Raw genomic sequence first — 23770 nt, forward strand, 5'->3', positions numbered from 1 at the left:
ATCATCCACCGTGACGGGGGGTCCTTGCACAATTTTGAAGCTTCTGGGCAAAGTATAGCACCTTATGGGAAAGTATAGCACCTTTTGGCTAAAGTATAACACTATATTACAAAGTATAGCACTTTATTGGGAAAGTATAGCACCTTATTGGTAAAGTATAGCACCTTATGCTTTCTGCAAATTCTGCACCTTAAGTGTCGTAAATCAAATCAGTTTTTTTCACAGCGATGAAACCACTCGACGACCTAGGTGATGTGTTTATTGACCAATCATCCACCGCGACGGGGGGTCCTCGCGTAATTTTGAAGCTTCTGGGTAAAGTATAGCACATTATGGGAAAATATAGCACCTTTTGGCCAAAGTATAGCACTATATGGCAAAGTATAGCACTTTATTGGCAAAGTATAGCACCTTATTGGCAAAGTATAGCACCTTATGCTTTCTGAAAATTCTGCACCTTAAGTGTGTAAAATCAAATCAGTTTTTTTTCGCCGCGACGGTGGATGATTGGTCAATAAACACGTCACGTAGGTCGTCGAGAGGTTTCTTCGCGGCGAAAAAAACTGATTTGATTTTAGACACTTAAGGTGTAGAATTTTCAGAAAGCATAAGGTGCTATACTTTACCAATAAGGTACTATACTTTGCCAATAAAATACTATACTTTACAATATAGTGCTATACTTTGGCCAAAAGGTGTTATACTTTCCCATAAGGTGCTATACTTTGCCCAGAAGCTTCAAAATTGCGCGAGGACCCCCCGTCACGGTGGATGATTGGTCAATAAACACATCACCTAGGTCGTCGAGTGGTTTCATCGCGGCGAAAAAAACTGATTTGATTTAAGACACTTAAGGTGCAGAATTTGCAGAAAGCATAAGGTGCTATACTTTGCCAATAAGGTGTTATACTTTCCCAATAAAATGCTATACTTTGTAATATAGTGCTATACTTTAGCCAAAAGGTGCTATACTTTCCCATAAGGTGCTATACTTTGCCCAGAAGCTTCAAAATTGTGCAAGGACCCCCCGTCGCGGTGGATGATTGGTCAATAAACACGTCACGTAGGTCATCGAGAGGTTTCGTCACGGCGAAAAAAACTGATTTGATTTTAGACACTTAAGGTGCAGAATTTCCAGAAAGCATAAGGTGCTATACTTTACCAATAAGGTGCTATACTTTGCCAATAAAGTGCTATACTTTACAATATAGTGCTATACTTTGACCAAAAGGTGCTATACTTTCTCATAAGGTGCTATACTTTGCCCAGAAGCTTTAAAATTGCACGAGGACCCCCCGTCACGGTGGATGATTGGTCAATAAACACGTCACGTAGGTCGTCGAGTGGTTTCGTCGTGGCGAAAAAAACTGATTTGATTTTAGACACTTAAGGTGCAGAATTTCCAGAAAGCATAAGGTGCTATACTTTGCAAATAAGGTGCTATACTTTTCCAATAAAGTGCTATAATTTGCCATAGAGTGCTATAATTTGGCCAAAAGGTGCTATACTTTCCCATAAGGTGCTATACTTTGCTCAGAAGCTTCAAAATTGCTCGAGGACCCCCCGTCACGGTGGATGATTGGTCAATAAACACGTCACGTAGGTCATCGAGAGGTTTCGTCACGGCGAAAAGATTTTAGACACTTAAGGTACAGAACTTCTAGAAAGCATAAGGTGCTATACTTTGCCAATAAGGTGCTATACTTTGCTAATAAAGTGCTATACTTTACAATATAGTGCTATACTTTGGCCAAAATGTGCTATACTTTCCCATAATGTGCTATACTTTAGCCAGAAGCTTTAAAATTACGCGAGGACCCCCCGTCGCGGTGGATGATTGGTCAATAAACACATCACCTAGGTTGTCGAGTGGTTTCATCGCGGCGAAAAAAACTGATTTGATTTAAGACACTTAAGGTGCAGAATTTGCAGAAAGCATAAGGTGCTATACTTTGCCAATAAGGTGCTATACTTTCCCAATAAAGTGCTATACTTTGTAATATAGTGCTATACTTTAGCCAAAAGGTGCTATACTTTCCCATAAGGTGCTATACTTTGCCCAGAAGCTTCAAAATTGTGCAAGGACCCCCCGTCACGGTGGATGATTGGTCAATAAACACGTCACGTAGGTCGTCGAGAGGTTTCGTCACGGCGAAAAAAACTGATTTGATTTTAGACACTTAAGGTGCAGAATTTCCAGAAAGCATAAGGTGCTATACTTTACCAATAAGGTGCTATACTTTTCCAATAAAGTGATATACTTTACAATATAGTGCTATACTTTGGCCAAAAGGTGCTATACTTTCCCATAAGGTGCTATACTTTGCCCAGAAGCTTCAAAATTGCGCGAGGACCCCCCGTCACGGTGGATGATTGGTCAATAAACACGTCACGTAGGTCGTCGAGTGTTTGCATTGCCCTAAAAAAACTGATTTGACTTATCACAATAAGTTGCTGAATTTCCAGCGACCATAAGGTGCTATATTTTATCGATAAGGTGCTATACTATTGCCATAAGGTGCTATACTTTATAATAAGGTGCTATACTTTATCAATAAGCTGCTATACTTTCCCATAAAGTGCTATACTTTATCAAAATCTAAAAATTGAGCGAGTACCCCTCGTCGAGGTGGATAATTGGTCACGCGACACATAATATTGCCCAATAGGCTGTAGTTAACACAACCTACCATCAAAATTTCTTCAGTTCAATCAGTGCATCAGTTCATTACAGATATTCATATCTATCAACCACTAAACTCAAGTGCATAACATTGAATGAAAATAATCCATGAAGATTGAATGGAAATAATCCAAAATCACCACTATCGAAACGTTGTATACATTTCTACTAGATACATTTCTACTAGTTACACTGATAAATTTGATACAACATGATACATTGGATAGTGCATTTGATACAATATGCACACAAATCATCTATATATACATAATATAGAAAATTTCATACAACACGATACATTGGATACTACTTGGTACATCATATTGCAGGCTGTAGTTGATTTGCCGTTTGGGTTGCAATGTGACAGCAATGCGAAGATCTGATCGAATGCCAATAGTGGGGGATTCTCTCATGTATTTGATTGGAAAGTTAGTGTGCATTGACGAATGGTTTCTGATTGAGGGGTAGCTGTGCGTTACGTTAGGTGTGCCATTGATGATGGAATATATGTATCCCACCATAAAAATGTTACAATCTACGCTCCTGCACAAATAAATGTCACAATCAATGATTGCATGATAAGAAAATTTTATTAACTGTCAATTCTAACTTATCGTGCATTTCCAAAGCAAAATACATGAAAGTAATATCGAGAAATGCTAGCATAAGAGGCTTCATACCACTTTCAAAGGAATCATCTATAAGCTTTTATGCAATATCAATTCTAACTTATCGTGCATTTCCAAATCAAAATACATGAAAGTAATATCGATTTTGATGTCGTAATGCTTCGAATTATCAAAACCCACAAGAACAATAAGAATCTGAAGGACCACCAAGCAATAAGAAAATTAGAATTTTTATGTTACAACTCGTCACCATTCCCAACACCAACAAGTAAGAATAATCACCTAGTAACTTTGTACGCTTGCAAAAAGAGGGAGGATTTTCACATCAATCATCAACTCTAAGGAAAATTCTATTCATAAATGCAAGCAAGAACTATAGTTCTAATTTTAAAACATAATGTCCAGAGAGGAACCATAGTTATGTAAGTCATGGTTGATATCTCATGAATGTACATATCTTATGAGCAATTGAGCATCAAGTAAAGGTTACCTTCACTTTTTCCAATAGCTTTTTGGCATCAGCGTTATTTTTGAAGCGATCACGGACAGGCTGCAAGTTGTAGGTTCATGAGATTTTAGAATGACAGAACAATAAATTAGAATTTGAGTAACCAACAATCACAATCATCAAAATCAAATATTGATAAGAGAGAACACTAAGCGTAAATTCAACAAACAGGTGGTGGGCAAAGAGTTGAACTAACCTGACTTGCAATGGAGAACAACATAACCCACCTCCTTCTGCCGAACCCACTTCCTTTGAGCGCCAAGGATCCTCACCATCGTCGTCGGCTTATGCGAAAGCAGCTCCTTACAAAGTCAAGCGGTCTTCGACCTCCGCCATTACTCCGAGTGCTCCTCAAGCTCCGTCCACTGGCGACAATGACAAGTGCTTCAGGTTGATGGGCGAACTACAGGGAGTCAATGTCGAAATCATTGGTGGGCTATTCATCTACTTCAAGGTCGACGGTGGTGGGTGACGTGGCGGCGAGGGGAGATAGGGGCAGTGGATGCAGAGGTTGATGGGCTTGGGGGAGGAGGGGAAGTGAAGGGAGGGAAGAGGAGGAGGTTGGTGGTAGTGGTTGAGGGGAAGTGAAGCGAGGGAAGAGGAGGAGGAGGGCAGAGGGAGAGATCTCTTCTGAGCTCAGATGGAGGAGGAGGGGAGAGGGAGAGATCAGTTGGGGATGAAGGGTAGTTTAGGATTTTTCAAATTTTTTGGATAAATACAGTACAAATAATGGGTGTATTGTACATTTGGGTTTAAAAATAAGTGGGATGTGATATAGTGGGTCTATTGATGTTTTGAAAAGTGAATGTGTTTTTAAATAAGTTGGAGTAAAACTTTGGGTTAAAAGAGGATTTTCCCTATTTTCTATCCTTTTGCTTACAGTCGACCTTTTCTTTATGTTAGTATGTTTTGGTTTCAATTCATACACGCATAGATCCGGTACTTAACGGAGCATATGGGAGCGTAGCTACATTTCCCAGAGCGTGGTGATCACGATGTTTTATTTCAGTGGAATTCACGAAAAATGTATAGTTATATTCGAAGTAAAACAAAAACAATACGCATACGTACGCGCTCCGCATTCATTACGTTTGACACCCAACCCAAGCCATGAAAAGGTAATAGCTAGCATCCATCCTCATAATCACTCAACACCGAGAACCGAAGCATCAGCGATCTCAAGTTTACACATATTTATTGACTTCAACAGTTTATTCGAAAATACCATACTCACATCATCATAATACCATGATGATGATGATGATCGCAATCGTAATCGTGATCCTAGCTAGCAGCCCTTTGATCACTTGACAAGGCCGAGATTAAGAATCCCCCACGCGGTCTTGGGCCAGTCCCTCTCCTTGGCCTTCATCCACAACACCCTCCCCCAAGCCACCCACCCCTCCCTGATCCACTCGCTTATCCCACACGCAACGCAACTGCAACATATGCCTCAACCCCTCCTTAGCCTCAACTTCCCCCTCCTCAAACCTACCCATCCCTAAACAAACCTGAGCCAGCACCAAGTGTGGCTCCCCTACGTACGGTTTTTTCAATGCACCCAACTCAACAACCCCCCACTCTCCCCAGCCCCTCGCCCGGCCCTCCTCCCCCTCCCTATGGCAAACGCTCCCAGTACAAGTCTCCGCGCTTCTTGATCCTCGGCCCACCAAGCGACTTGTGCCAGCGTCGACACGGCGGGGCGCCACCTCGATGACCTCGTCGGTCAGTCTCGCCGAACCGCATCGCTCCTGGCGGATCTCCTCCTCCTCAGTATAATCGTGTACAGCGCCCACCTCGATATCGAGTTCACCACAGCCCGCGGCTTCCCGTCCCCGGGCCCAGACCGCGGACAGCGGACTGTCACCGCGAACTCCAGCCGCCGTCTGTTCTTCGAAGAGCTGGTCTGGACCCGAACAGCTGTCGCTACGTCGGCCTCGGCATCACCAGGAACACGCCACGTCCTCCTCGACACGCGCACTCCTGCCCGTCCTGATGCTGCTTCACCGTGGGCACGCCGCGGGCGGCAGGAGGAGTGATCTTCCGCTCACACGCTCGCCGCCCCCCTCGCCGTGCGTTGCGATGCGTCGCGACCGCCAGGGAGGCGCCCTCCTGGACGCGTCTAGGTGCGTCGGCGAGCTCGCGGTCGGAGTAGTGGAAGAGCAGTCTCGTGGATGAGGACTGGCTGTCGACGACGCAAAGAGGTTGACGAGTGCCGCTCGGGCGGGGCGAGGAGGTCCGACGACGCGTCCGGGAGTGCGGGCGGTCGAAGGATGGCCGAGGTTGACGTAGGAGTTGCGAGTAGGCGTTAGTGGAAGAGGCCGAGAAGGGAGACGGGGAGGGAGCGCCAGAGTGGAGGATGCGTGGCACGCGTCGAGGTGTGGAGGAAGGTGCCGTGCTTTGCCACACTCGCCGGCGCGGCGGAGGAGAGGGTGGAGAGGAGGCGCGAGATGGGGGGGTGACGGAGGAGAGGTCCCCCGCGGAGCGAAGTGGAGGACGCGGCGGACAACAGAGTGGGGAGGTCGCGCTTTGGGGCGAGTGGCTGCCATGAGGAGGAGGGATCAGTGATCGGAGGCATTTCCTCTTCTTCTTTTTTTTATTTTCTTTTTCTTTTTCTATTTTTTTTTTTTTTTTGGTCGGGGATCTTTTTTTCTTTCTACTTTTTTGTTTTAAGGAGGGGAAAGAACGGTGGGGGATAGAAGCGTAGGGGAGTAGGGAGTTTGGTGTTGTTATCGTTGAGGGGTGAAAGAGATGGGATGAATAAAGACGAGGGGTGCTGAGTCAGGGGAGTTTTTGGCAGGATATGGGGGAGATAAGGATGCCAAAGTATCAGGTAAGGTTGTTTTCTTTTTGTTTGTTGAAGAATGGAGACAGGGTGTCAGTAATGTGTAAAAAGTATTGATCTAACTTTATAAATTTAAAAAAAAAATCTACTTAGTTTTAACTAGAACAAAATTTTTAAACAGACCCATTTCAATTTTTAATTTTCAAAACCGACTCTTTTTTTTTATTTACCAAAACCGACCCGATTTTATGATTAGCAGATTAATCACCTTCCTAAATAGTCGGGGTTGGCAACCCCGACTATTTAGGACGGTGTTAAACCCTAATTAGAAGCCTTAAACCCTAAAAATTAATGTCCTAAATAGTCGGGGTTGCCAACCCCGACTATTTAGGAAGGTGATTAGTCTGCTAATCACAAAATCGGGTCGGTTTTGGTAAATAAAAAAAAAAGAGTCGGTTTTGAAAATAAAAGTTGGAATGGGTCTGTTTAAAAATTTTGTTCTTTTAACTATGCCACCAACATGCTCATGGCTGAAGATGGGTCGATTTTGAAAAAAAGAAAAGTTTACAGACTCTAAGATACTGATCTACGATGTTTTCATTCCCGTGGAGATTAATTCTCAATTAAAGTCTAGGAGATTCTTAAACCTGTAGACTTTGTTTAGCAAATAAAGTCCATGGAATTGAGAATCCCGTAGAATTTTTTTTTATCAAACAAAGTCTACGGGATTCTCAATCCAGTAGACTACCGTTTACCAATCCTGAGTGTACATATTGTTTCGTCATCCTTCACAACCTGTTACCTGTTATATATACAATTTCAAGATCCATATATACACACACATACATAGTCGTCACACCGAAACAAGCTCTCGTAAAAAGATTCACAAAATATATATGAATGATATACAATCTAAAACATACACACAATATGAAAAATACACAATCGTAGAACAACTAGTATCTCTTCAACAATCGAACCACAATCCCAATATGATACACAACCATGAAACAACCAGTATCCAAGTCTCATGCCATACATAAACGTTCTTGTGCATAGTCCAAAACACGAAACAAACATCATATGAAATAAAGTCACATATATCCAAGCATTTCTCCCGTCCTTCCTTTCCCTCACTTAACTTGTCCCTTTCTCTTTCCCCGTCCCCATCCCCAATGTCCGTGAACATAAGTCTTGATGATCTCATTATCTCCCTGTGTATGAGGCTGTATAGCAGGTGGATCCTCCTCATCAGGTGAGTGTCAGCTCCATCATCACATGCCGTGGAAAATCTTGCCTTATGTCTTTGTCATGTGTACAACTCCTTCATATAATAACGCGTCCTGTCCTCACGTCCTTCAATGAATAGCATGAACCAACTTCTACTTGCTCTCAAATGAATTGCCCTTTTTAAATGTGAAGTCATCGTCTTGTGTGTCATCATTTGGAATTGCATCAAGAGGAATATTTTCCATTCTAGATTCATCAATCTGTTCATCTCCTTAAAACTCGTTAGCCAGAGGATCCTTTTAACACAATGTAGTTGATGTTAGAACAAGATCAATCAATCCATCAGGAATCCATGTCATTCATATCTTCCACTATCACACGTTAGATGCTATTAATTTGTAAGTCCTCTTCTTCACCGTCATCCTTAGGGCATCACTTATATCCTCCTCTTCTGTCACTGTCCTAGCGGAAGTCCTCATATTTTGATGGAAATCATTATCATTCAGGGCACTTGATGTCCCTCTAGCTCAAGTGTTGTAATTGGGTCCAATCCATATCCCATTAAGGAGAATAAAATCGACGAACTCAACTTCAAGGTCCAACATACATGAATACACCTCGTCATGATTCAAAATGTGGCCCGAATTCCCCTAAATCTTCTCAAGAAACAATTCCACCAAATGTTGCTTCTCCGTCAATTGAAATGTGAACTTTATGTCGTTATAATTTGAGATTTGAATAACAATGGTTCTGCTATCCATTACAAGTCAATTGCAAAACATGTTGATTTGATGCTTACTAGGATTGATCAATATTAGTCGGTATAATTCATTAATAATCTATCAAAAGAAGATGATATGCTAATCACCAATAGTTTCCTCACCCTTCCTTCGTATACGGGCATACTATTATGATCATAGCTAATTTTCCCATTATATAAACAAACAAGAAAGACCAAATTGCTCATAGTTAATTCTGAGAAATAAAAAAAATTCATCAACAACTAATATTACATGAATATACTCTAAATACTATATACAACCATGTTGGAGATCCCGTGCTTAATTTACATGCTAAATACACACCGGAAGACTGTATGTATAATAATACTAAGCATGTAGAGATCATAAAATACAAACTAGGACCTTCCTAATTAAATCTAACATGATCCCACTTTCAAGACATGCACGGCAACATCAACATCAGAACCAAGCTCGCTGTAGGGCTCAGGCTTTGGTCTCGTTAGACGGTTTTCATTATCGACCAAAAGTTGACCAGCTCGAGACCAATAAGTCTATTGAGGGTCTGATGGTTGAGGAATGTCAAAATGATGGACCTCATCCCCACACCCGAGTAGGCTCAGAGAATGAACCTCATCCATAGAGTGAGGTTCAACCAACTCAGCAAGTTGTTCACACTGAGGTTCATCAAGAGAACGAACCTCAAGTTAAGAATCGACCGAGAAGGCGGATGCGCCAAGCTCGTCCTATCAATGAACCTCGTCAGAAATATATGACTAACGAAGTTCATTCAGTTACCCAAGTTCGTCAACCTCTATCATTTAGAGGGTCTCGCTCGGGTAAGGCTAAGTTGACGGAGACAGCTGGGGGTAGTCCCACCGTTGATCTCTGTGATTATCTCACACGCAAACATAGCATGAGTCAGATGCAATCTCATTACTGCTGTGAGAAGCTTATCTCTGTAGTGCTTTCCCAATGCCCATGTGAGGAGTCAACACATAAGTCTTCAGTTTTCGAACGATTGACTGAGCCATCGACGATCTCGTCATCCAGAAGAAGGCGATTTCGTCCCAAGAAACAAGCACCCAAGAATCTTCATATTGAATTGACGATTAATATGGTTGGCAAAGGCAAGAGCAAAGTCTTAGTTGATTCTTCTGAATCTTTTGATCCTGAGTACTCTCCAGAATTAGGTAAAATGCTTGTTGATGGACAGGGAGTGTATCGGCACACTCGTACTCGTACTGGTGTGGTGATCCCACTAGACTACTAAAGATTAGCAGGCATTACAGACGAGGCTGATGAAGAGCCTGAAAACTCAGCCATCGCAACCTCTCAACCTTCTAGTACCGATCAAAGTGAGCAGGCGAGTGCTCACATGGCTGGATGTAGGCTGTCTAAAATCACAATAGATAGCTGATCCCCATCAAGCTTCAATAATGAAAGTTACAATTAGATGACTTTCATGTCAACAAATGAAAGTTACAAATGGAGGATTTTTCACATAGACCGAGAAGAGTTACGATTCAACGATACTTCTGACGACTGATGAAAACTCTATTCAGTGGTCTTCACAATCAACAGTGAGAGTTACAATCTGACGATTTTCACACCCCCACGATAGCTAAAGCGAGGATTACTGAACAATAGTCCTTGCAACGCTCTACAGAAGAGGTTACAAGTCAACTAGTCCCTTCTAAAACGCGGAACTCATCCTCGCGTTACAATTCTTGAAATGCAGGCGACTCTCCCGTTTCCAAGCTGTAACAGGCGAAATGCGAGCGACCCTCGTGTTTTTGACAATCAGTCAATACCCAACTCCGCGTCTTAATTCTAAGACGCGAAGTTAGGGTCCTGAACGCTAAATTGGGCGTTTGACTCATTCAAACATGAGTCGAACAGTTTCAGAACTGTTTTCCCACGATCTGAGGAAATCACGCCCACTCAGGAGCGGATTAAGGGGGCAGTTGCAACCCCTTATCCTCCTATAAAACCTCAACAAACTCAACAGTGAAGAGGGTTCGGAGGTTTGGATTAGGGGAGGTTGAAGATTTTGAAATCAAAACAGTATAAGGGGCGAATTCTTTGGAGATAGAAGATTCAAATCAGATTCAGAAGATCAAATCAAAGAGGATCCTTCAACAACAGCAAATCTGCTTGGCTATTAACCGAATTTTCGGTTCTGAAGATCAAATCAAAGAGGATCCTTCAACAACAGCAAATCTGCTTGGCTATTAACCGAATTTTCGGTTCTAACAACTCTTTTCACAGAGTTCTAACTCGTACAGCAAATCTGCTTGGCTATTAACCGAATTTTCGGTTCTAACAACTCTTTTCACAGAGTTCTAACTCGTCTGAGTTCTTAAACTCATTAAGAGTTATTCCTAAAATTTACCACAAAAGTTCATAGTTCCCACGAGATAAAAGACGGTCGGATCGTCAACGGAGAGCTAATTCGACACAAGCATTCGAAGGAGGCACTCCATCGCTACCTAGAAGAACCCAGTTTTAAACAAAGGGGAGAATCCAGATCATTCTCTTCTCTTTTGTAATCGGAATCCAATTGTAATTGAGGTCAAAGGAATACAAATCAAAATTTTCTTTTATTTCTTTTTACTGTAAATTTTCCAACAAATAAAAGATGGCGACTTCGCTGGGGACTAGCTTCTCTGACGAAGAAGTGGTGGCGCAATCCAACGTCCACCTCATGAGAACAACTGTTGAAACTCTTATCGTGGAGTTTGACCAAGCCAAATACGAGGAAGCCCTCTCCTCTGGATCGCTTAGCCCTAAGGCTAAGCGCGACACCCGCAAGATTTCCAAAGAGATCAAAATTGTTGCTGAAACGTCAAAGAAATTCCTCTCCTTTGGCCAAGATTCGTCGAACATCCCCTTTACCTCAGGAGCGGGCTTAGCCTCTGCCGAACTCGTACAACAAGTTGAACATCCCACATCCGCGTCAACACGACGTGCTACGGGCCATAAACGGCCTATAGAGGAGACGAGCTCCATAAACGCCAATGACGGTGCTGCCAAGGCTTCAAAACAAGCCAAAAAGAATGCCGCTCGAAGACGGAGAAGATCCATACGACGAGCGCATCTTCGAAAAAGTCAAACTCTCGCCCAACGCGAGAATCGCGTTTTAGAGGCTTTGCCCGAGCACAACGTTTTCACCACGGAACGCACGCTTCGCGGCAATGAGCCCAACTACGAGCCTCGGCTGATACAACTGAAACACGACCCTCAGTGGCGCGTTATTCCTTCAAAACGCAGCCCCCAGGAATGCGCTGCCAAAGATAAACGTACACCTCACATGTGCGTTCAAACGAAACATGACTCTCAAAGGTCTGTTTCACCAATCAAACGCGACCCTCAGGGGTGCGTTCAACCAAAACGTGACCCTCTGGGGTCTGTTTCATCATTTAAACGTAGGCCTCGGCCTAATGTTTACAAGTCCAAATGCGACCCTCGTGTTTCTCCTCAAGAACGCGACCCTCAAGTGGTCCGCCAAGTTCAAAAAGGTCAACATGGGTTTAAAATCCATGTTCGACAAGAATTAGTCTCACCCACTCAAGAGCAGGGGGCACCATCTCCTTCCTCACACTCAGTAAAAGATTCCTCGCAAGTGTCTGATCTGCGAGAATTACTATCAAGAGGCACACCAACACAGCAAGTAGTTCATTCATGCTAGTGTGAGCGGCTTATATCAGCAGTTCTTTTAGAATGTCACTGCTGTACACTTAAGCCTCGCAAATCTGTGTTCGACAGACTGGCTGACGTCGCCAGACCTACCAAGTGACGACGTCATCATAAAAAGAAGATTTCTAAAATAGAATATCCTCAGGTCACTATCAACGTGATCGGCAGAGGGAAAGCCTCGCATCCTAGTTCCGATGAGTCGCAAAGAAGTCATTCACCGACCGTTTGGGAAATTTGTGATGAATTTGAAGGAGTATACCGGCACACCCGAACTCACACAGGAACTATCCGCTCGGTTAATTATCAGAAGTTAGCCAAGAGGATTACTTCAGGTGATGAACATTCGGCGATCACTGAATCTCAAACTTCAAGCTTTGTTGGAGCACAAGAGGCTTCTGTTTACATGACGGGAAACCCCGAAGACTTGGCCAAGAGGGTTAACGAACATCACGTCATGCTTCAGGCACAACAGGAGACTCTTCTTCAGATGAAGGAGATGTTGACCCAGCTCCTTGCTGAAAAAGGGAAAAGACCAGAATCTTCCTGGAGGACCATCTCCAAGGGAAAGAAAAAAGCACCTGAGCATTCGGATCGCGAGGCTCAGAACATAAAATCTTCTTCTGAGAACGAGAAGGAGATAGAAAGAGAATTTCACCCTCAGTCCACTAAAGTGGACGAGCTAGAAGCTCGCTTCAACGCAATCGCCAACAGAAGCGAGCTCCGTGAAGAAGGGGTAGTACGACCTTACCTTGCTGAATGGGACACAATACCCTATCCACCGAAATTTAAGTCTCTAACTCTGCAACCTTTCGACGGCACAGGGTCACCCAATCAGCACGTCTATTACTTCAAGTCTCAGACTGGAGATGTGGTGGCGAATGACGCCATCCTGACTCGACTATTCATCGGTACCCTCAAAGGTGTCGCTTTTGAGTGGTTTATGAAACTGCCTGCCGGATCCATCCAGAAATGGGTAGACCTAGAAAGGCTTTTCTTAGCCAGGTTCTTTGAGGATGATACAGAAGTCTCGATCCTGACTCTCCTCACCACCAAGCAGAGGAAGGGAGAGTCTATCAAGACTTATGTGGAAAGATTCCGCAGTATGGCATTGCGATGCCCATCAGGTATGACTCAATCAACTTGTTAAAACTTACAGGCACAACTTACAGACCCAGCTCCTTGCTCAGATGGGGGTAGCGGAATACCGCTCCTAGAGACAATTGGTGTTGTAAGGAGAACAAGCCGAAGAAATCGTTACTCGAGTCAAGGCTGAAGAAGTTACCCAACCGAAGCCACAACAGCAACGTAACCAGAACAATGCTCCTCGATCCAAAGAGACTTTGGCTGCCGACACCAACACGCGAGCACCACCTGCTAAGCAAGGCAAGGCACCGAATCAACAAAGAGCGCCCAAGCAATATTCATTTAAAGAAGAGCATGTGGACACCTTATTCCAGTTACTTCGGAAGAACAACAAGCTGCAGCTTCCCAAAATCAGGAAACCGGATGAAGCAGGGAAGGTAGACGACTCTAATTATTGCCGCTATCACAGGTTCCTAGGAAATCCTACCAGAAAATGTTATGTCTTCAAAGATATTTTACAAAATCTGGTGAATGCTAACGTGCTTACTTTGAAACCGGAACAGAAAACCGTATCCACTAATTTGGTAGTGGTCCAGTTCGGTGATTTTTCCCCTGTGGCGGCTGCAGATGGCGTCATTCCTATCCACAAAGGGGAAATTCACCTGAAGAATACTAACCTACACAGTCAGAAGGTCAGGGGGTTAGTACCATTCACTGCCTCAAAAGGGGAGATCATGTGGGTCCATCCCAACCTAGTTGAAGACCAACAATGGATGAAAACCACGTCCAAAAAGAAGGGAGGCAAGGCTAAATCATCCAACATGAGTAGCCCCTCTGTTAATGAGAATGATGATCATCTCAAACCTCTTACCGACTCAGAAGAAGAGAGGATTTCCCTGGCGGCATACCCATGAGCAATCCTGGCACTCGGTCAGGAAAAGCTTACCTGAGGGACTACGATCAGAATGCTCAAGAAGCTAAAGAACAGCCCCAAGACGCTGGGGGTTCTGTACCGAAGAAGCCGGTCGATAAAAGGAAACAAAAGGAGATCCGGTTCAATAAAAATCTTCATCAGGAACTCGGAGAGTCGAGCGCTCCCTTCCAATTCAATGTCATGGTGTAGCTGACCAACATACCGGCCAGGATTACTCTATATGAGCTCCTGAGGTTGTCCAAAACTACCAAGGAAGCTCTAATTGAAGCCTTAAAGAACACGAAAAGCTTTATCACTCGAGTCACTCCGATCTCAGAAGCTTCTGAAGGCCAATCTTGCCTGCAATGTCTGCAAGCAGCGAGAAGTTTACCCTGCATATCATTTACTCAGGAAGATATGCAGGTCAAACACAAGCATGACAGACCGCTGTACTATACAGGGTATATCGGATCCTCCGAAATCAGTAGTGTCCAGGTTGACCCGGGTTCAGCGCTCAGCATCATGCCCTACAGGGTCATACAGGTCTTAGGGATTCCTATGCACCGGTTGAACACCACCCAGAACACTATCTTCGGTTTCAACGCTAACAGCACTCGGTCCCTGGGAAAGATCAAGCTCAGGTGTCAGATCAGAGATCTTAAGTCCGAAGTGACCTGTTATATCATAGACGCGGACACGTCTTACAATCTATTGTTAGGACGGCCATGGATTTATACAAACCGCATTGTCCCGTCTACCCTACATCAGGTCATGAAGTATGTCAATGATGAGGGAGAAGTTCGAACCCTGATTACAAAAAAGTACCCTTTCCGAGGGGTGGAAAACTTTCACACCGACTCCGTCTTCTATCTGGAATCCCAGGAGAAAGAGATGTGGACAGCGGTAACGAAGCTGACATTGAATCGGATCCTGAAGAAGATTGTTCATGGGAATTGAATCTAAATGTAATGGATCAGGATGAGAGTCATAATAATGTACCGAGCGAGGGTGAATGGTGCATTAATGAAGATTTTATTTTGGCGTACTTGTCTGATGAGTCATCTAATAATGAACAAATAAAGAATAATATTGATGCAGGTACTAACATGTGATGCACATTATGCGCGGAGGCATCGCTCACGTTACCAATCAAGTCATCCTTCGCTTCAGATGAAGAAGTAAAAGATGCGCAAAAGGCTTTCTTCAAAGTCTCGTCCAAAAGGAAAGGGCAGAAGCCGATACATTTTGGTAAAGTCAAACCCGAACAACTCAAGCGAGGAAGTTCAGAGGAAGATGATGGAGTTCCTCAATGTAAAGTCAAACCCGAACAACTCAAGCGAGGAAGTTCAGAGGAAGATGATGGAGTTCCTCAATTCCATTACCATGAACCCAATTCTATGAGGAAGTTCAGAGGAAGATGATGGAGTTCCTCAATTCCATTACCATGAACCCAATTCTATACGTCTAATAAAGCGAATGGGGTATAACTTTAACGAAAAACAAGGTTTAAACTTCGGGAAAGGAAGGCGAACACTGATTCGAATGTCTCTCACCCCCGAAGGGAAACCTCTGGATTACTATCAAAAAACTGGGAGAGGAGTGGGCTATGTCACAACTCCCTCTATCTCAGAAAATGAAACCAGTAATTATCTGCGTCAGGGTCATTCATCCGGGACGTCATCGTGGGAATCTGACGTCAGTGTCGGGTCCTTCTTTAAAAGAGTGACAGTGAACATGTTTTCGACCAGTCAACCAGATGAAAATACAGAGGGTGACCCATGGATTAAACGTCTTAACGTCTTGTGGGATATGCGTTTCGAACAACGTGAACCACCTACTGAAGATAAAGTAATCCAGGTCAATATAGGGGACGAATCCGACCCTAAACCAATCTTCATAAGCGAAAGCTTATCATCATCCGAGAAAGAAGACCTTATATCCCTCGTCCGAGAGTATATAGATGTCTTCTCTTGGAATTATGAAGATATGCCTGGCCTGGATCCAAAAGTAGCCATGCATCGTCTTAATATAGATCCGGACGCAAAACCCGTTAAACAACAACAACGCAGGTTTCATCCAGAGATCACAGAAGCAATTGAGCCAGAGGTTAAAAAGCTTATAGACTCGGGTTTCATTAGAGAGAAACAACACCCGGACTGGGTAGCCAATATTGTCCCAGTTCCCAAGAAAAATGGTAAGGTCCGGATATGCATCGACTTTCGTGACCTTAATGCAGCCTATCCAAAACACGAGTTTCCTCTTCCCATCACCGATATCATGATTGACAATACATGCGGATATGAAAGGATATCTTTCATGGATGAATTCTTCGGGTATAATCAAATCAAGATGTATCCTGAAGATGAAAAGCATACTACGTTCAGAACTCCACTGGGGGTGTATTACTACACAGTGATTCCCTTCGGCCTGAAAAACACAGGTACAACTTATCAACGTGCAATGAACGCCATCTTCCACGAACATCTGCGTAAGAAGATAGAATGCTACGTTGACGATATAGCAGTAAAAAGCCAACATGAAGGTGATCATCTTATAGACTTGAAGATAATGTTTGAGATCATACGAGCACATCAGTTGAAGATGAACCCGACAAAATCGTTCCTTGGGGTATCAAGCGGAAAATTCCTGGGATTTATCGTCACACCCAAGGGAATTTCTCTTAATCCAGAGAAACTACGTGCCATCCAAGATATGCTACCTCCGAAGAATCTCAAAGAACTCAGAGGTTTATAAGGCAGATTGGCCTATATTCGGAGATTCATATCTAATCTCTCGGGGCGCTGCCAACCTTTCTCTAAGCTTATGAAGAAAGGAGTGTCCTTTGTTTAGGATGAAGAATGCCAAAAAGCATTCGAGGAGATTAAGAGATATCTCACCCAACCATTAGTTCTGGTGGCCCTAATATCGGGAAAACCATTCCTATTATATGTGAGAGCCATGGACCATTCTCTTGGAGCTTTATTAGCCCAGAACAACGACAAAGGGCAAGAGCAAGCCATCTACTACTTAAGTAGGACTATGATGGGAGTCGAGCATCGATATAATTCGGTCAAAAAAGAATGCCTCGCTTTGGTATTCGCAGTCCAAAAGATGCGACATTATCTGGTAGGAAAAACAATTCATGTCATTTCTAAGGTAAATCCCTTGAGAGTTCTGATGACGAAACCATCGTCTCTAAATTGCCATCTCGCAAAGTGGGCCATCCTCTTGTCACAATATGACATGCAATTCATACCCCAAAAAGCAGTCAAGGGTCAATCATTGGTAGACTTCTTAGCCGATCACCCGGTGCCAGGAACGTCTAAGTTGTATGAAGAATTGCCCGACGAAATCGCTAAAGCTTGTTTCACTCGAGCAGCTATACAAGTGTGGAGATTGTTCTTCGATGGTGCATCCAGAGCAAATCCTCATGGAGCAATTACAGCAGGAGTAGGAATAGTATTCATCTCTCCAAACGGTTATGTGATCCCAAGGGGATTTTCCCTGATCGAGCACTGCACCAACAATGTAGCCGAGTATAATGCTCTGCTATTAGGAATGCAATGTGCTGAATAGCTTAATATTCGGCATCTCGAGGATTACGGTGACTCTCAGCTCATCGTAAATCAAGTCCGAGGGGAATACGAAGTGTGTCATGAGGATCTAATCCCGTACTACTTCGCAGTGCTAAAGCAAGCTAAGAAGTTCGAAAGTTTCTTTATTGAATACATTCCACGAGCTCAGAACGCTTATGCAGACGCTTTAGCCTTGTTGGCAACTTCGCTAGCATTGCCATCAGGGGCTGAAACAATGATTCCAGTCACGGGACGCGAGCTATATTGTTCCAAGATTCCTATAGAGGAAAGTTCAGACAAGACAATATCAGGAGAAGTCTGTACAACCTCCATTGAGCTCGAATCTATGGATTGGCGATTCCCATACATCAACTATGTCCTGTACGGAATTTTACCCGATGATCCTAAGGAAGCGGTCGCTATCAAACGGAAGGCACTTCGATTGTATTATGATGCAGTTTCTCAAACTCTGTATCATAAATCACACGATGGAGTTTTGCTTCGACGCCTTTCTCGAAAAGAATCAAAAGAGGCCCTCAAGGAGGCTCACGACGGAATATGCGGAGCTCATCAACCCGAAGCTAAGTTAGGAGATCGTCTCCGGCGAATTGGTTATTATTGGCCAAAAATGTTCTCCGATGCAGTTGACTACGCTAAAAGTTGTCACGCATGTCAGATTCATGGTGACTTTATCCATCAGGCACCGGGTAACTTACATCCCACATTTGCGTCTTGGCCATTTGAAATGTGGGGTATGGATGTCGTGGGACCGATCTCGCCTCCGACTTCTGAAGGACACCGGTTCATTTTGGCTGTAACCGACTACTTCTCCAAATGGGCAGAGGCAGTCCCGCTAAAAGAAGTCAAGGCTTCAAATGTGATTAAATTCATCAAACATCACGTCATCTATCATTTTGGAATCCCGAGACGGATAGTTCACGACAACGAGACACAATTTGTCGGCTTTGGATTTTAGAGATTTTGTGAAAAATTTAGAATCCAAAGCGTTGCCTCTATGGCATATTATCCGCCGGTAAACGGCCTCGCAGAAGCTTTTAACAAGACCATCGTAAAGCTTCTTAAAAAGTTCGTCTCTAAGCGCCGACGCGATTGGGACGAAAGACTCGGCGAATGTTTGTGGGCCTATCGTACAACGGTGAGGACCCCTACAAGAGCTATACCGTTCTCTTTAGTATACGGCTGTGAAGCTATACTACCATTAGAGATTCAAATCCCTTCCCTGAGAGTCGCGATTACAACTGGACTGACAGAGGAAGAGAAACATCAATGACGTCTTCAAGAACTTAAAGCCTTAGATAACAAACGACTTCAAGCTCAGCAACAGATCGAGTTATATCAAGCTCGGATTTCCAAAGCCTACAACAAAAAGGTTAAAAAATGGATTTTCAAGAAAGGCGATTTAGTTTTGGCCAACAGACGACCCATGGTAATGACACACAATACCAAAGAGAAGTTCAATCCTAAATGGGAAGGGCCATTCGTAATAGAATCAGTGTATTCGAATGGAGCTTATCGTCTTATCAATCAAAAAAAAGATAGGTTCATGATACCGATTAACGAGAAGTTCCTTAAGAGATACTTCCCGTAAGTCATGTAGCTCCCTTCTTTCTCTTAAACTCCAGTCAAATCAGACTGGGGGTTGTCAATTAAGAGTATATTTTAAGAATAAATGTTTAATTTTCTTGTTTTTTATGTCGGCACGTTAACACTAAACCTCTGACGATTGAAATTTTTTGGAATTATTCTAAGTGGTAATAAAGAAAATTTCGACTTTATGCTAACTTAACACTGTACTTACAGCATTTACATTGCTTTTCATTGTCTTGAATTAGAATTCAACAAAAGAAATGATGAAAGGCAAAATGATATCATTTTCCTTTAATATTGTTAATTAGAATACAGAGTGACGATAATCGAAATGAAAATGATACAAAAATTATTCTCCAGTAAAAAAAAAAAAAAACAGTACAAAATCTAAGCATCAGGATTCATCAACTTAAAGGACTTCAGCCTGGACTTGAAGGCAGAAAGTTTCTTCTTGTGAGCTGCTCGGACTTGTTCTTCAATTTCTCTCCTGAGTTCCGCTTCAATAGGGGCAGCGGTCTTCTTGTGAGCTGCTCGGACTTGTTCTTCAATTTCTCTCCTGAGTTCCGCTTCAATAGGGGCAGCGGTAACAATGTCTCTTCGAATCCTCTCAGCCGCGTGGAGCGTGCGGCAAAAATCTGTATAAATGAGACCGCTTTGAAGCTCAAGCCCTTTTCTAACATCCTCATATTGAGCCAACTGGGCTTTCTTCTGGTCCAACTCAGCTTCTAATTAAGCAATAGCTTCTTCCGTGGCACGAATTTTAGAAATAACACATTTGATATCAGTATATGTTTGAGAATGTTGCTTCCTTAAGGTAGTTATGCGGGCCTTTTTGTCAGACAAGTCCTTGCGAAGAGTCTCCTGACGATGTGCCTTCGAGATTGTAGCCAAAGAAAGAGCCGACTCCACTTCAGATTCCAGATTAGTGGGCTGCAGCTCCTTGAAAGCTGCCAACTCTACTTCTAAGAGGACGACACTCCCTTTACAATGTTCAGTCCATGACGCATCACCCTTATTCCTGATTTTATCTAAACACTTGGTCAGGATAGGTTCACAATCCTCAAAGGAAGCACCCCCAACACTGACGATATCAATAGTCATCTGGATCCAGTCCTCTAATTCCTCAATCAGTTTCTTCAGAGCTTTCGGGCATGGAGGAGGAACAGTTGGATAGATCGGATCTGCATATTCATCCCTAGTAGGTGGAGGAGTAACCTCGGAAGGATGGCCTTCACATATACCTTGGTCCCGGATGAGAGGAGGAGATGCAGATTCCAAACCCTCAATGGGCAATATCTCGTCGGCTCCCGCCTCTTCAGGAATGGAAGGGATCGATCGAAGCATTTCATCTTTCCTATCGGCTAAGCGCGCAATGGGTGCAGATTTCGTCGCATCCCCCATCAATTTTTCCCTCTTGGAGTTTTTGACAGCGATAGACTTTCTTTTGCGAATTCTCCTATCATACTCGCCTTCCTCTGCCGCAGTAAGGGTCTTTTTACCTGATCTCAAAGCACGAGGTTTAGGAGTAGGCGTTTCTACAGGAATTTCCTCAGCCGCCTTGTCTTCAGGAGAGTCAGCAATTGACGACCCCTCTTCAGTCCCCGTAGGAATCTCTGCTTCGGAAGGTTCAACGGTGGGCAACTCCTTCGGGGCTTCGACTGCTCCGACCGCTTCTCGTTCACAGGAAAGATACTCCTCTATTCCTGGTAAATGAGTCTTGGTAGAACCGCTTCTCAATTTATACAACTCCCGAATCTCGTTTATGCATGAAGTATAGATATCGTATTCCGGGATTTGAGAAGCCTCATCAAACCAGTTGCGAAAATCCACAATGATAGAACAGCCGGGTGGTGAATTGTGTAAAGTAAAGTGCGCGTGAGTCCCTCCGGCAGAGAAGAAGTACCACGCGCGAGCACCTTCGTACAAATTCCTGACTTGAGCCAGCATCAGATTGGGATTACCAACATAAAGTTGGTCATATCCAAATTGTCTGGCGAATCTAGAAGGCATGTAAGGCTCAATGATGCACTTCTCTCTCAAGCGGTAGACCAGATAGCCTAATCTGATCATGAGAAGCCATCTAAAGGTGCCTTCTTCCAAAGAGGATGAACTTTCGAAAAGCACGTCTGTGAAGCTGACATTCTCTTCATCAGCTCCATCAAAGTTAGGAGCACAGCAGAAAATTCTGTAATTGTCTCCCCGAGATAAAAGCTGTCGAGCCCTGACTATATAGGTATTAGTCCACGTGGCCGACTCCAACTTCTGTACGAAGGGAACATAAGCGTCATCATCCTCAGATACTCCCGTCATCAACGAAGGGCAATGCAGCACGAACCAGGCCACCAAATATGTATATGGCACTGGCACTCGTGGTTGGGGAGTTTTCCCAGCGTTTCTCCCAGTAGACTTAATTCCCTGGGTGCCAACAAGCTCAGAGGTCAACATCCTTAGGCCGCTCTGCACGCAGCCCACCATAGCAGTAAGGAGGCTCACAGGTCTCTCATATGCTAATAAAATAATTGGGGTATACAACCTGAGCTAATATTGCCTCCACTGGCTTTGACGGTACTACACACCGCTTCAACCAGATCATGAAGAAGCCAGCACGGAGAGCCGTGTCGGAAATAGGATTTGTGGCCTGATAGTGGAAACTTTCAAATTTGACACCAGCCTCAAAATCATCTTCCATGCACTTCGTCTCGTAAGTAGCATTGGACGCCTTAATTCGGGCTTTAGCGCTTCTAGGAGAGATGGCAGCGAGACGGGATACAGCTTCATCCTTCTGGTTTAAGTTCTGAAAGAGGTAGTCCGCCCACGCAGTATGCATAATGCCCCATTCGTGCATCCCAATGACTTGAGCACATATATGGAAGTGGCACATCAACTCCCAGAAAGTAGCATAAATTTCTGGGTGTGCCGCCCTTAAAATGGAGAGCTCCTCGGTAGTAGGGATGAATTCTTCATAGGGCATCCGACCGAATGGCAGCCCAGACACTCCTTGCATCTCATGGAGAGCGAAGCCCAACTCCCCTATAGGGCATCCGACCGAATGGCAGCCCAGACACTCCTTGCATCTCATGGAGAGCGAAGCCCAACTCCCCTATAGGTGTGAAGAATGTACAACTGTCCGGGTTGTATCTCTCCAACATAGCGAAGAAATTATGATAACTTTGCACAATCCTACGTCGAGTGGCTAACACTGGGATTGTGAGACCTGATTAAGCGGGTGGTTCCTTAAGCTCCCTAAGAATGAAGTCTACCATCTGGGGCCACCAACCTCCCTCTCCAGAACAAACCCATCCTGGAGATCTGAACATCTGTGTGGAGAATTCACCCTGAGCCGTAATGAATTGACGAATGAAGACATTCGTTGGACGCGGCACCTCTGGAACAAGATTCTTCTTCTCAAATAAGCCGAGCCTCAACCCCTTTAGTTGTCCCCCGATTTGTGTACGAGCTCATCGACCAAATCCAAGCGACACACTTTCTTTCTCCTTGACTATGTCAAAAGTTAAACCTCGGCTACAGCTCATGTTCAAGAAGTAGGAGAGTGGATACATCCTCTTCATATTTGGGAGGAAGAGGAAGTGATTATTGACTCTCCGCAGCAGCTTTGAATCTTCTGCATGTATGAGGTGGTCATCAGTTGCTATACGATCTCCGAATATGAATGTCGGTTTAGGAAACTGATCATGGCCGATAGGAGTCTCCATGTCCAAGTCAGTGATCAAAACTCTGAGAGTAGAGCATCGGGGGAATCGGATCATATCTGTTCTCTCCGCGTCAGGGAAAGTACACAATGGAATTGATAATCATATTTTATTATAATTTTATACCCTTATTATCTATTTTATATGAATAAATATACCACTAATAATTGTTTTTATCTTTTAATTGCAGGTTAATGAAGAATAAATCTCAAACTCTCATCTCTCAACAAAAACCCTTGATTTAATGAAGAAATGAAGCCCATGAAGCCAAACAATTTCTTTCAAATATTTTATGAAGTATTAAAAGCCCAAAATGCAAAGAAAATGTCAAAAGGCCTAAGCCCAAAGCCTACAAGAAGAAGGATTTTCGAAAAAGCAACCAGAGTGCACTGGGCATCGATGCCAGCATCGATGGCGGCATCGATGCCAGCATCGATGCCCGCATCGATGCCATCGTCATTTCTGCTTACGAATCTAAGGTTGAAATTCCATGTTTTTGGATAAGATTTCAATCTAATGGCTCTCATTCACTGATGTTTACTATAAATAGGGGTAGAGAGTAAGGGGTTAGAGGTGTGAAAATTTTTGTAACTCTTTTTGGAGAGGA

General features: G+C 43.6%; 1 long non-coding RNA gene and 1 pseudogene across 1 annotated transcript; both read right to left on the reverse strand.

The window, feature by feature from the left end:
* Nucleotides 2846-4395, reverse strand: LOC109850908. The gene is made up of 2 exons (XR_002249610.1): nucleotides 4017-4395; nucleotides 2846-3862 (listed from the first exon to the last, which is right to left on the reverse strand). It is a non-coding gene; the product is annotated as an uncharacterized LOC109850908 (long non-coding RNA).
* Nucleotides 4865-12261, reverse strand: LOC109847401 (annotated as a pseudogene).

The sequence above is a fragment of the Asparagus officinalis genome, chromosome 7 (genome assembly GCF_001876935.1).
Source record: "Asparagus officinalis chromosome 7, Aspof.V1, whole genome shotgun sequence".
Classification (NCBI taxonomy): domain Eukaryota; kingdom Viridiplantae; phylum Streptophyta; class Magnoliopsida; order Asparagales; family Asparagaceae; genus Asparagus; species Asparagus officinalis.